Genomic DNA, 14082 nt, shown 5'->3' with positions numbered 1-14082 from the left:
TACCATAAAATAACAAGATGGGGAAGAAAATAAGATGTTAAGTTACAAAGTAACATTGGTAGAGTTTGGAAAATTGGATCTATTACCATCCTACAAACTATAATTGCTAGATGTCTTTGCATGTTGTAAATAAAGGTTGTAGACTTGCCTGAGTTAGTATCAAATTGACCTTTTTGCTCCTCGCCTACTTTTTCCTACTTAAGCAAAGCATATCTGAAATTAAAACCTCTTTGTAGATATGAATTGCTGGGATGAAGATAAGTCGCACCCGTTTTTATGTTACTAGCTGTTGGATCCAGGTAAGTGGTAATTCACCAATATTCTGGAAAGCTTTGGAATACTTTAAACAGCTTTTCACTGTTAATGAATCAGAGGTAGCCAATGAATGAGTATAGAATTGAACCCTAGAATTCAATAAAAATCTGGAAATAAAGGCTAGTCTAATGGGGACCATATAATTACTGTTAATTATTTTTAAAAAGATCTGGTTCATTTCACCTAGTCTGACCTACGTGTGACTGGACCAAGAGCAACACAATTGATTCTTAAAATCCTTCTGTACAATTAAGGAGTTCAATTTATCAGAAATTGCTGGGAAAAATTCAACAGGTTTGGCAGCATCTGTGGAGAGAAGAAATGTTCTGAAGAAGTGTCACAGGCTCTGAAATGTTATCTCTGCTTTCTCTCCAGAGATGCTGCCAGACCTGCTGAGCTTTCCCAGCAATTTCTCATTTTGTTTTTGATTTCCAGCATCCGTAGTTCTATGCTTTTTTGACTTTCAGTTAAGTTGGCCTAGCCTACAATACCCATATGCCTTGCCTGATGTGGAAGTGCCAGTGTTGGGCTGGGGTGGACAAGGTCAGAAATCACATGACACCAGGTTATAGTCCAACAGGTTTATTTGAATTTGTAAGCTTGAGTAGTGCTGATGAGAGAGCAGTGCTCTGAGAGCTTGTGATTTCAAATAAACACGTTGGACTATATACCATCCAATAAATTTAAATGAAGGATCAGGGAATGTGCAGAGGTAAGGAGGTAAGGTGTGTGAAGTAAGCGGAAAGAATGATCAGAACGGAGTCAGTGAATGAGAAGACTTTTGAACCTGGACTGAGTCAGGGGTGAGGATTGGAAAGAGGGAGTGGATTGGAGTAATGATGGTAGATGTGGAAGTGTGGGTAATGAGAAGGTCAGTGTTAGTGTTTGGGGTGTTCGATTTTGCACTTCATTATGAGAGCTGAGAATCAGCTTCCTGTTTTTATAATCCCCTTTGGTTGGTCACAACAAATATTTTTGTTTCTTTTTTATAGCACGTAGCTATTAACCTCAATTAGACTGAACTAATCCGACTAAATTTGAAGTAGAGCCAATTTCGAGGTTTTCTTGAATGAAAGAGAATGGAGGTTTATATGCTATTAAATTTGAAGAAAGAGTAAAAACATGACATTTAGCATAAACGTAGCACTAAAATTAAGCTTAAGGAGAAAAGAGGGGAGGAAGAGAGTATTCATACAGATAAAAAGGTACAAGCAGTTGCAGTTTAACATTTTAGAGTACTCTGGTAACAAGAGTGGGAAGTGAATCCCAGTGGTTTAGGTGTTATCTTGTTTTTTTCAGGAATGGTGAAGATTGATTATTCGCTGAATGGTAGCTTTTGCAAGTTACTTTTGGCAATATTAGTTTCTGAGATTGTGAGGGAGGAGGAGAGAAGCAGTTCCTTGTTGGTATCAGTCCATGTTGCTTTCTCTCCATTTTTGCTCAAAGAAAATTGCTGAAATATGGTTTGTTTGTAAATTCCAAGTCTAGCTCCATTGTATTTTTTCAAGCTGTACACTCTGCAGGTAACCTCTCATCTCCAAACTTGTGATTTTTTTCATGAAGTTGAGTGTAAAACAAGGAATGTGAATTTCTTGATGCCTCATTGAGTTTAACTGCCTCTTGATTAAAACGATAATTCTAATGTAGCCTGTTTTATATCTTTCCGGTCTGGTTTCGTGAGCTTGACAGGTGATTACTTTTCAAAATATTTTAATACAAAAAATAAATTCAAATGATAAAAGTTGTACTTTGGTTTCTATTTTCATCATGAATGTAACAAATTAGCCAAGGGTTAGTCCAGGATATTCTCATTGAATATAACTTCTGGAACAATTCTTGTGAGTACACCTGAACTGTCTGAAGCCTGCAACTCTAGCTCAAAGTTGAAAACTTCTTTGTTAGGATATGGGCAGTCATAGAGTCCTATGGCACGGAGACAGGCCCTTTAACCCAAACTGGTCTATGCTGATCAAAGTGTCAGTCCACGCTAACCCCATTTCCTGCACTTGGCTCATCTCCTTCTAATCCTTTTCTATCCATGTATTTGTTCAAATGCCTTTTAAATGTTGTTAATGTACCCGCCTCAACCATTTCTGCTAGCAGCTCATTCCTTATGCGTACCACCCTCTGTATAAAAACGTTGCCCCTCAGGTTCCCTTTTATTCTTTCTCCTCTAAACTTAAACTGATGTTATCCAGTCCTCAGTTCCCCAACCCTGGGAAAAATCCCAAATGCATTCGCTCTATTTATGCCTCTCATGATCTTATACATCTCTCTAAGGTCCCCTTTCAGTCTCCTACGCTCCAAAGAAAAAGTTCCCAGCTTGCCTAACTTCTCCTTATAACACAGACCATTGAGTCCAGGCAAGATCTTTGTGAATTTCTTCTGTACTCATTCTACTTTAATAACATGCTTGCTATAGCAAGGTGACCAAAACTGAACACAATACTCCAGGTGTGGCCTCACCTGTGTAACAGGACCCGAAATGTTATCTCTACTTTCTATCCAGAAATGCTGCCATACCTGCTGAGCTTTCCCAGCAATTTTTCATTTTGTTTTTGATTTCCAGCATCCTTAGTTCGATTTTTTTTGACTTTCAGGAAAGTTGGCCTAGCCTACATTGCCCATATGCCTTCCCTGATGTGGAACTGCCAGTGTTGGGCTGGGGTGGACAAGGTCAGAAGTCACACGACACTAAGTTATAGTCCAACAGGTTTATTTGAAATCTAAAGCTGTACAACTGCAACGCAACACCCCAACTTCTATACTCAATGCCCTGACTGATGAAGGCTAGTGTGCCAAAATCCTTCTGCAATGCCCTGTTTACCTGTGACTCCACTTTCAGAGAACTGTGAGCCTGAACTCCAAAATTCCTCTGTTCCACTACACTTCTTAGGGCTCTACCATTCACCATAAAACTCCTACCTTGATTTGACTTTCTGAAATGCAAGACCTCACATTTGTTGATATTAAATTCCATTTGCCATTTCTCAGCCCACCTCCCCAGCTGATCAAGGTCCAGCTGCAATTTCTGATAACCTTCCTTGCTATCTACGTTACCGCCTATTTTTGTGTCATCAGCAAACTTACTAATCACGAGTTGTACATTCTCATTCAAATCATTGAAAAAGATAACAAACAGCACCGATCCTTGAGGCACTCCACTCATCAAAGGCCTCCAGACTAACAAGCATCCTTCCACTATTACCCTCTGCTTCCTATCATCAAGCCACCATCTGTGTAAAATAATTGCCCCTCAGGTTCCCTTTCATTCTTTCCCCTCTAATTTTAAACTGATGTCCTCTAGTCCTCAATTCCCCAACCCTGGGAAAAGACTGAATGCATTCTCCCTATCCATGCCTCTCATGATCTTATACACCTCTATAAGGTCCTCTCTCTGTCTCCTATGCTCTAAAGAAAAAACATGGAGAAGGGGAATCCTTGTTGGAAGCTTAAATTTCCCAAGCGAATCTCATGAAGTCAGTCTGTCAGAACATCTGGGGAATCCTGATGTATGCTTTTACTTGTATGTCTGATCCTTGACGATAGTGACTGGAAAATCTAGGTCTATCTGCTTCTGACATGGTTTTTCACATGGCACGCAATCTGATGATGAGCCTTTGTGAATGTGGCAGGTTTATACAGTGACAGCTAATATTTGTGCGAGTCATGTGTTGTGAGAACAGATGCTCAACACTCTACTGACATGAATATTGAAATGGCATAAATCTACTGTAGACTCTGATCTCCATTTTCTTACAATGTTATACCGGTAAATTGTGAGAGCAAGGAAAGAGTAATGGATTAGAGATACCGACATTCTATCCACTGACAAGTTGATAGTTACTGCTTGAAGTGACATTAAGTGTTTAGTTAATCCACTGAAAAATGGATGAGTATAGTATAATAAGACAAAAATGGCAATGTTATGTGACATATTTCCCATCATTTGCATCCCAACAATGTTAACTGTTAAGCATGTTAGTGCCCTCTTGCATTGCTTTTGGATGTATCGAAGCACATTTTCCAGCAAAGCAATTGATAGCCTTAGTCAAAATAAAAATCACACAACACCAGGTTATAGTCCAACAGATTTATTTGGAAGCACTATCTTTCAGAGCACCTCTCCTTCATCAGGTGTTTGTGGAGTATAAGATCGTAAGACACAGAATTTACAGCAGACGTTTACAGTGTGATGTGATTGAAATGATGCATTGAAAAAGGCCTGGATTGTTTGTTAAATCTCTCATCTTATGTAACTTTAAAAAAAGTTCTTAGATTGACATATGAACGAACTGAAACCAACACCGTCATTCTGAAAGATGACTTACCAAACAATCCAGGTCTTTTCTCGATGAATCATTTCAGTTGTGTTGCACTGTAAACCTTTGCTCAAAATTCTATGTCTTTCGATCTTATTCTCCACAACCACCTGATGAAGGAGCAGCGCTCTGAAAGCTAGTGCTTCCAAATAAACCCATTGGACTATAACCTGGTGTTGTGTGATTTTTAACTTTGTCTAGCCTAGTCATAGAGTCATAGAGATGTACAGCATGGAAACAGACCCTTCTGTCCAACCCATTCATGCCAGCCCAATCTAGTCCCTCCTGCCAGCACCCAGCCCATATCCCTCCAAACCCTTCCTATTCATATATCCATTCAAATGCCTTTTAAATGTTGCAATTCTACCAGCCTCCACCACTTTCTCTGGCAGTTCATTCCATACACGTACCACCCGCTGCATGAAAAAGTTGCCCCTTAGGTCTCTTTTATATCTTTCCCCTCTCATCCTAAACCTATGCCCTCTGGTTCTGGACTCCCCAAACCCAGGGAAAAGACTTTGCCTATTTACCCTATCTATGCCCCTCATAATTTTGTAAACCTCTATAAGGTCACCCCTCAGCTTCTGACACTCCAGGGAAAACAGCCCCAGCCTGTTCAGCCTCTCCCTATAGCTCAAATCCTCCAATCCTGGCAACATCCTTGTAAATCTTTTCTGAACCTTTTCAAGTTTCACAACATCTTTCTGATAGGAAGGAGACCAGAATTGCACACAATATTCCAACAGTGGCCTAACCAATGTCCTGTACAGCCACAACATGACCTCCCAACTCCTGTACTCAATACCCTGACCAATAAAGGAAAGCAAACCAAACGCCTTCTTCACTATCCTATCTACCTGCGAATCCACTTTCAAGGAGTTATGAACCTGCACTCCAAGGTCTCTTCGTTCAGCAACACTCCCTTCATTGGCATCTCCAAATCATTTGTCAAATTAGGAATTGTTAACATTTGAAACTTTGCACCAACTTTCATCAGGTTGTTACAAGGGATCTAGCTGCTTCTGTTATCCTCATTCCTGTCTGAAGCAGGAAATTGCATCAAGCCATAAATAAACACACTCTTCTCATGCAAACCACTTGACACCAAGAAGTGAGTAAGGGTTGGTATACAGCCATGAGGAAGCCCAAAGCCTTCTCCCAACCTATGAAATATTTACTGCCATTACTGCAAAGAAATAAAATCACTCCTGTTCCAATATTCTTAGGTACTTCCCTACCATGCACAAATGCATATTCAAGAGGCTGATCTATATTCAGGTTCTGTCAATGTCTCTTGTCCCACACTTCCTTTGACCTTAAGCAAAAGGTCATTTATATTACAACTTTCATGACTTAAGATGTTCCAACCAACGAAAATAATACTTTTGAAATGTAATCATTGTAGCAGAGGAAATGTGACGGACAATTTGCACAAATGTCAATTAAATAAATGAACAGAAAATCTGTTTTTGTGATATTGGCTGAAGGATAAATATCATCCAAGAGAACCTTTCAGATTTTCTTTGGTAAGTATTGTGAGATCTTCTTTATTCAGCTGAGAGGGTAAACAGGAACTGACGGACTGTTTTTAAGCTTTATCGTTTCTTACTCTTTCTTAAAACTATTCAGAATGACACTGGATTGTGGCTACAGTGGAAAAGCTTTTCACTGTAGTTTACTGTTTTGCTCACTTTAAAATACACATGACAATAAAATAATTTATTCATTCAATCTCATTGTATCAGCCCAGATTATGTACTCATGTCTTTGGAATAAACTTGAACCCACAGTAATTTGTTGTCATCTGTCTTGAATATTCTGTTTGAAATAAGAAATCTACCTGTCACAGACTCTCTGATAGGGAACCACAACATTTCATGGCAACAGCTGTGTTTCTTTGTTGCTTCAAGCAAATCTGATGGTTTCATATTGACTTTCAATCATGTATCTGTTAGTTCAATTTAATACACCAAAGAATCTTATGCATCTAGTGTAGTAAGTGAGATACATGACCTTGACATAAAGCATGCTGCATCAGTTTTACTACATAACTGAGCAGATGCCATTATTTCTCTGGCTTCCATAATTTTGAAAATATATCAATAATTTGCTTTATTTACCGTTATGATTCATTTTGTCCCTGCTGCACTAACTCTGAGGCTTTTAGCAATGTGCTGTGAACTTTTAGGATTTAATACAGTATAATGAGCTGCTTGTGTTGTGGAAAACGTTTAACCCATATACAAGTATAGTAGTGTGAAAAAGCTTTGCAGTGAACTGTCTGTCAATCTCGACAATGAGTGTAAGGGAAATATCAAACCTTGGCTTCTGTTGGGATGCTATGTAACATAAAGCAAAGTTCTGGAGTGCTGTCGCTTGTTGTTACCACAGTTTGGGTGACAGTTTACTGATGGGCTGCACGTTTTCTCTTTCCCATTTTTCTCTCTCCTCTTTTGAAGGTGTGTTTTCATCTGGGGTTTTGTTCCATGGTCGTTGGAATATTTTCTCTACATTCCATGCATTTTTTGTTTGGTTTTAGACAATGGAACAGTTAGTGAATTCTGCAACTGCACATAATCTCACCGTGACCTCAACCTGTTTATTTTCTCAATGATTTTGATCCATTTTCCCGCTTCCTACTCTGACAAAACCAGTTGTAACACCTGGCATCTTGCCCTGGCTGAGACCAGATAAACTTGTTAGCACAGACAACAGGCCTTTCTGCTCTGCATACTGCATTTGCATCCCTACCTTTTTTTCAACACACCATTAGCTTTTACCGTTTTGCACATGAGTTCTGGAATTCTCTTCCCAAGACTACTACATCTCAAATGCTATCTTATTTTTTGAAGACACTGTATCAAATCTTTCTTTTTGACAAAATGTTTGGTCATTTTCCCAATGTTTCATTCTTTGTACTTAGTCCATTTTCATCTGCTTATGCCCTTGTAAAGTGACTTGGGATGTTTTACTGCATCATAGACACTCGGCAAAATCGTACAGAGACCTGAGTGACATGAATTTTAGCGGGATTGCTGACTAAATCACACAACCAAGTCTGCTGACACTTTCTCCATGTCTGGAACAACTCATTGTACCTTTTATGTATGTGCCAAGAAGTGAGACAAGTTGGGAATTAAGGAGATTATAGCTTGTGAAATATCTTTCTGATGCCACAATTCACCTCATTGATACTCAGCTATCTTACTAAGCATTCTGAACAAGCTAATTGTTGAGACTTTTCATCATGGAAGTCAAAGCCAAAATCTGGTGACTTCAGCTTGCCATTAGTGATGGACACAATCCATGGGCATCATTAACATTCATCCCTCGTGCAGGGACAGCCAATATTTGCCAACCCTTACAACCATCATGGCACCTCTCTAATCAACTTTCATGTTACATAGGAAGCACCAAATTGCATTACGAGTTGCACCAGCAACTAGCATTTCATAGCTGCTGGAAGGAGATTTTGCACACTGACTAGCTCACAGATTGGATCACACTCCACCTCACGGTTGCTCATTTGATCTCTTCGTGATCCTTCACTAACCTGCATTCTTACAGCATTGATGTTGTGTCATGCCAGTTGGTGCATTTGCACTTTTTTTTTCGTTCAGAGGATGAGTGCATCTCTGGCCAGACAGCATTTATTGTCCATCTCTAATTGCCCAGCAGTCAGTTAAGAGTCAACCACATTGCTTTGGGTCTGGGGTCAGAGGCCAGACCGAGTAAGAATGGCAGTTTCCCTCCCGAAAAGACATTAGTGAACCAGATGGATTTTTCCAACAATTGGCAATGGATTCTTGGTCAACATTAGATTCTTAATTCCAAATGTTTATTGAATCGTCTAACACTCCTTAACATTATCTGGGTCTCTGGTTTCATAGTTCAGCAATAATACCAGGAGGCCATTGCCTCCACTGACTTCAGCCAGAGTCAATGGCTATCAGTTTTGATGTTCTCTTTTGCACAGGCACACAGGCAAGCTGCTTGTCATGCTTCTCACTAGGGATATATCTGAGGGGCTATGGTTTACTCGACAACACACCGAGATGTTAATCTAATATCTATAACATATGCTGGCTGCCTGCACAGCCAACATCTTGAACATATATTTAATGGTTGGTGGGGCCCAGCCATCAGTCCAACCAATGGTCCTATTACCGTCTATCACTAGAACACTTGGCACATGATCCATGAGCAATGTCCCTCTCAGTTATCTGTTCAGGTTGCTCATGGACAGTGGATCTGTCTGATTATAGTCTGGAGAGTTGATAACAGACAGTCCTATTGGGCTAGCCCCAAAGTTAGAGGAATCGTCTGTTTGTTGGGGACTTACAAAGGCAGTGGTCAGGGGTCTGATCAGTCATAGAGTCATGGAGACATACAGCATGGAAACAGACCCTTCAGTCCAACTCGTCCATTCTGACCAGATATCCCAACCCAATCTGGTCCCATTTGCCAGCGCCCGGCCCATATCCCTCCAAACTCCTCCTATTCATATAACCATCCAGATACCTTTCAAATTTTGCAATTCCTATTCCTCCACGTCCCCTGGCACCTCATTCCATAGATGTACCACCCTCTGTGTGAAAAGGTTGCCCCTTAGGTCTCTTTTATATCTTTCCCCTCTCACCCTAAACCTATGCCCTCTAGTTCTGGACTCCCCGACCCCAGGGAAAAGACTTTGTCTATTTATCCTATACATGTCCCTCATAATTTTGTAAACCTCTATAAGGTCACCCCTCAGCCTCCAATGCTCCAGGGAAAACAGCCCCAGCCTGTTCAGCCTCTCCCTGTAGCTCAGATCCTCTGACCCTAGCAACATCCTTGTAAATCTTTTCTGAACCCTTTCAAGTTTCACAACATCTTTCCGATAGGAAGGAGACCAGAACTGCATGCAATATTCCAACAGTGGCCTAACCAGTGTCCTGTACAGCCGCAACATGACCTCCCAATGCCTGTACTCAATACTCTGACCAATAAAGGAAAGCATACCAAACACCTTCTTCACTATCCTATCTACCTGGGACTACACTTTCAAGGAGCTATGAACCTGCACTCCAAGGTCTTTTTGTTCAGCAACATTCCCTAGGACCTTACCATTAAGTTCTGCTAAGATTTTATTTCCCAAAAAGCAGCACCTCGCATTTATCTGAATTAAACTCCTTCTGCCACCTCTCAGCCCATTAGCCCATCTGGTCAAGATCCCATTGTAATCTGAGATAACCTTCTTTTCTATCTACTACACCTCCAATTTTAGTGTGATCTCCAAATTTACTAAATATACCTCTTATGCTCACATTCAAATCATTTATATAAATGATGAAAAGTAGTGGGCCCAGAACCAATCCTTCTGGCACTTCATTGGTCACAGGCCTCCAGTCTGAAAAACAACCCTCCACCACAACCCTCTGTCTTCCACCTTTGAGCCAGTTCTGTATCCAAATGGCTAGTTCTCCCTGTATTCCATGAGCTCTAACCTTGCTAACCAGTCTCCTATGGGGAACCTTGTCAAACACCTTTCTGAAGTCCATCTAGATCGCATCTACCGTTCTGCCCTCATCAATCCTCTTGGTTACCAGTGGCTGTTTTTCAAAGTCAGTCACAGGTCTGGGGCAAATACATTTCTGGAGTTGTGACTGTTGATCATTCAAGAGGGTATTAGAGGGTCTTTAGTGGTAGCAGGTTGGTGAGGGGCTTTGCCAAATGTGTTTGGGGGAAGAATCAAAGATGTTAGGGGAAAGCAGAAACACTTAGAATCCATAGAATTCCTAAGTTTGGATACAGGCCCTTTGGCCCAACAAGTGCACACTGACCCTTCGAAGAGTATCCCACCCAAACCCCTTCCCCTACCATATTACTCTACATTTGCCCCTGACTAATGTACTTAACCTACACATCCCTGAACAATATGGGCAATTTAGCATGGCCAATTCACTTAACCTGCACATCTTTGGATTGTGGGAGGAAACTAGAGCACCCGAAGTAAACACACACCTGACACAGGGAGAATGTACAAACTCCACACAGACTGTCACCCAAGGCTGGAGTCGAACCCAGACCTCTGGCGCTGCGAGGCAGCAGTGCTAACCACTGAAATAAGAAAGGTGATAGGAGTGCATCTTAAGATGTAAGGGAGGTGGGTGCACCGATATCAGAGGACATAGTAGACTGTAGGAGGAGGGGCTATTGTGGCAGTGATCGCCACTCTGACCTTCATAGAGGGAGCATAGAAGAACCAACGTTAGAGTGTTAGCTCATTTTTTCATTACCTTTTATATTTTTATCGATTTTTGTTTGGAGCTCTGAACTGGGAACTGTGAGCTAAGGATCACTTTGGACTGAGTGTAACAACTTGTGTTGAAAGGAAATCAGATCAAACAAGCAGTTGTTTATTCATGAGGTGAGGCCTGGAAGCTAATTGCAGATTGGTTCTTGATCAAAAGGCTCTGCAAATGCTTTAACACCAAGGCAGAGATTATGTTTAAACAGATCGAAGAGGTTGGTTAGTGACAAGGCCAGTGCCTTGAAATTGGTTCCAGCAAGTCTGGAGATTGCCTTATGCTCAAGCAAATAGTAGATTCTGAATAGGCAGTCAATCTGTGAGGGATTGTCAAGGTTTAAATTGAGATCTTGCGCTGTGTTTTCTTTGAGAAGGAGTCTGGCTGGTGATGCTACAGTATGAAGATTTAAAAGCTCCTCATCTAACCTTCCCTGAGTAACTTGGAAGTTCAGAGAATAAAAAAAAATCTAAGTTATAAGTATTGCTGCCTTTATCTGACTAAATTATTAAGCTGACCCTGATTTAACATCTTCAGGAAATCAATCAAGAAACCATAATTTACATCTATGAAACAATGCATCATGAAATTTACTTCAGTACTTAGGCCAGTTTTATTATTTTCTTTTATTTATCCCTTAGCTGTGTTTGTTTGTCTGGCTGTCTTTTGTGCACATGGGCCTGGAAATGAAAGTTTTTTGGGGTTTATCACATCAAGCAAGTAAATTATAAATCAAGTTTAATTTTGCTTGACTAAAATTTGAGTGTTGTTAATACACTGCTAAGGCGTTTGTTTAAGATACAAACTGATGTCAAAAATTGATTCTTTAAAAAGTCTTGGATTGGTTATTCAAAAGCTGTTTCGGAGCCATTGGATCAAGTTTGAGTGTCTTTGAAAGTTTTAATTAGACCATGTTGTTAATACAGAGTTGGTAAGGCTGATTTGGTTTAACTCTCAGTATCTGGTCATCACATAGGGTAGGCAAGTTTGAGGTGTAATGTTAAGGCTCAGGGAGTATGGAGAACTGGTGGAGATGAAGTTCAATGTTGTGAATCTCTGCATGGAGGCATGGATGAAATGGGCTGTTGAGATATTGCGAAATAAAAGGGGGACATGGAGACTCTGTGGGGCTGGAGACTCTTTGGTTACCTGGCAACCATGCAGAACCCAGTGCTGATGGTGTTGATTGTAAGCTATGGCTCCATTCCTCGACCCCCTGAATGTGAAATGCTACTGGAAAATGTTGGGATAATACTCAGGACAGGCAGTGTCCCTTCTAGTTTGATGGGCAAAAAAATGGGATCCATGTCTACTGGATGCTCAGACTTTGAAGGGATAAACACATGAAGCAAACATTTGTAAACTCTAGATAAATTCAATTTACAACCAATTAATCGTCTATCTGCAATGCATGCAGAGTGAACATACTCAGCATTCAAATGCTGGTCAAAGGTGATTCATACCATTGAACATTGGCATCTCAATGGTGCCGAGGTTAGCAGCCAATGCTTACTTCTGTAGCTTCAGTAGGTGCTGTGTGAGATGGAAACCATTGCTTCATCATCTGGCATGGAAATTTAATGAAAGATTAATTAACAGACGCTGGTGTGGGATGGGAAGGGCTAGCTATTGCAACTATGGCTCATGTAACCATTTCAAAGCCCCCTGACTGATTCAAAGAGTAGATGCAGTGCTGTCGATCCCTTGACCAGTGTGTGGTGCAGCAGATGATTGGGCAGCTGAACATGTAAGTTCACTGCTTTGACCAGTCTATGGGGGCCCTCCAGTATAATCTAAACAGACTGTATTGGTTCATCCTGGTGTGCTGTGCTCTCCACAATGCAGCAGACAGTAATATAATGTGCTGGTTGCGGAGGAACTGGGAAAATGGAAGTAGTCTTCAGAGAAGCAGGGTAAGGAAATTGGAGAGCAGGAAAATCTCCTTGTCTGTATGAAGCTCAGCTGCATCAAGTTCTGCAAGCCAGTTAGGGATCTGATTGATACATCTTCCAGTAGATGAGAGCTGGGTACATAGAATAAGAAATGGTCATTGGTCATGATACCAGCATTTGGTTTGCATTGTAAGAACAACTGGCAGCCTCTCTTTCTTTAGATTGTGTTGACTTTTGGTAGCCCCTAATAAAAAGGTCATGGTATGGAATTATATGATTTCTTGCTTGACAGCATTCATATGGTGAAGGTATTCAATTTGGTTACATTTCAAAATCAAAGTAATTAAAATGACCACGCATTGAGCTATTCTCTGTATTTGAAACCTTATGCAAAATGTTATGCGCATCAAATATCCTAGACTAAGCATACTTGTATTAATTATTTGACTGTTATCTTTTTATACTTTAAGCTGCCTCTTACATTTTCAGTCTGACATGCTAATGTGCTGAGGCAAGCTCAGATAATGTGACATACAGTCATGTTGCAGTTAGTTGAGCCATTAACATAATATGGGTTATTAACCTTCAGCCATCCATTTCTGGTCTCTTGGGAAATCATGCATGTGAGCTGCACCCAAACTCCCCATTACAATACATATGAGTGCAATGACATTGTCCTATTGAAACAATGTACAACGTTAAGAATATGTTTTTAAAATATTGGAAACTTCTGCCGAAATCCCTAATTGAAAAGTATATCATTTGTCTTGATGGTCCTGCACTGATTTGATCCCAGATTAAGGTCATGTCTCTCACTTAATCCAACAGGTGCTGTATCCATTGGAGAGTGCAAATCCTATCCTGCGAAATGGGGGGCAATGTGCCCCCAAATTGCTATTTGGGAAGGTGTTAAACCTTTTTTTAACAATGCACCCAGGTTCTTCCTGTCTCAGGTCTGCTGCTGATGGTGGAAACAATCTGAACACAGGTCTCTTTAGTTGCGGTTGGTGATGTCTACCTGCCAGCCCCTGGTATAGGACCTTACCCCTCTTCCTCCAATGTTACATCCAGGTCTGCACTGATAATGAGAGGGGTAGTCTAACAAACTACTGGTCCTCCTAAGACTTCTCACTTCCCTCTGCTGCAGTGGAAGCTGTGATGCAATCAGCAGCTTCCTCCCCTCGGACAACCAGCAGACTAAATGATAGTTGCTGTGGTGAATCTGAATCAGTCCCCCGTTTAATCTGATCTGCATCCGTTCTTGCC

Source organism: Chiloscyllium punctatum, chromosome 2, assembly GCF_047496795.1.
Source record: "Chiloscyllium punctatum isolate Juve2018m chromosome 2, sChiPun1.3, whole genome shotgun sequence".
NCBI classification, from domain to species: domain Eukaryota; kingdom Metazoa; phylum Chordata; class Chondrichthyes; order Orectolobiformes; family Hemiscylliidae; genus Chiloscyllium; species Chiloscyllium punctatum.
This window is presented reverse-complemented; position numbering follows the sequence as displayed.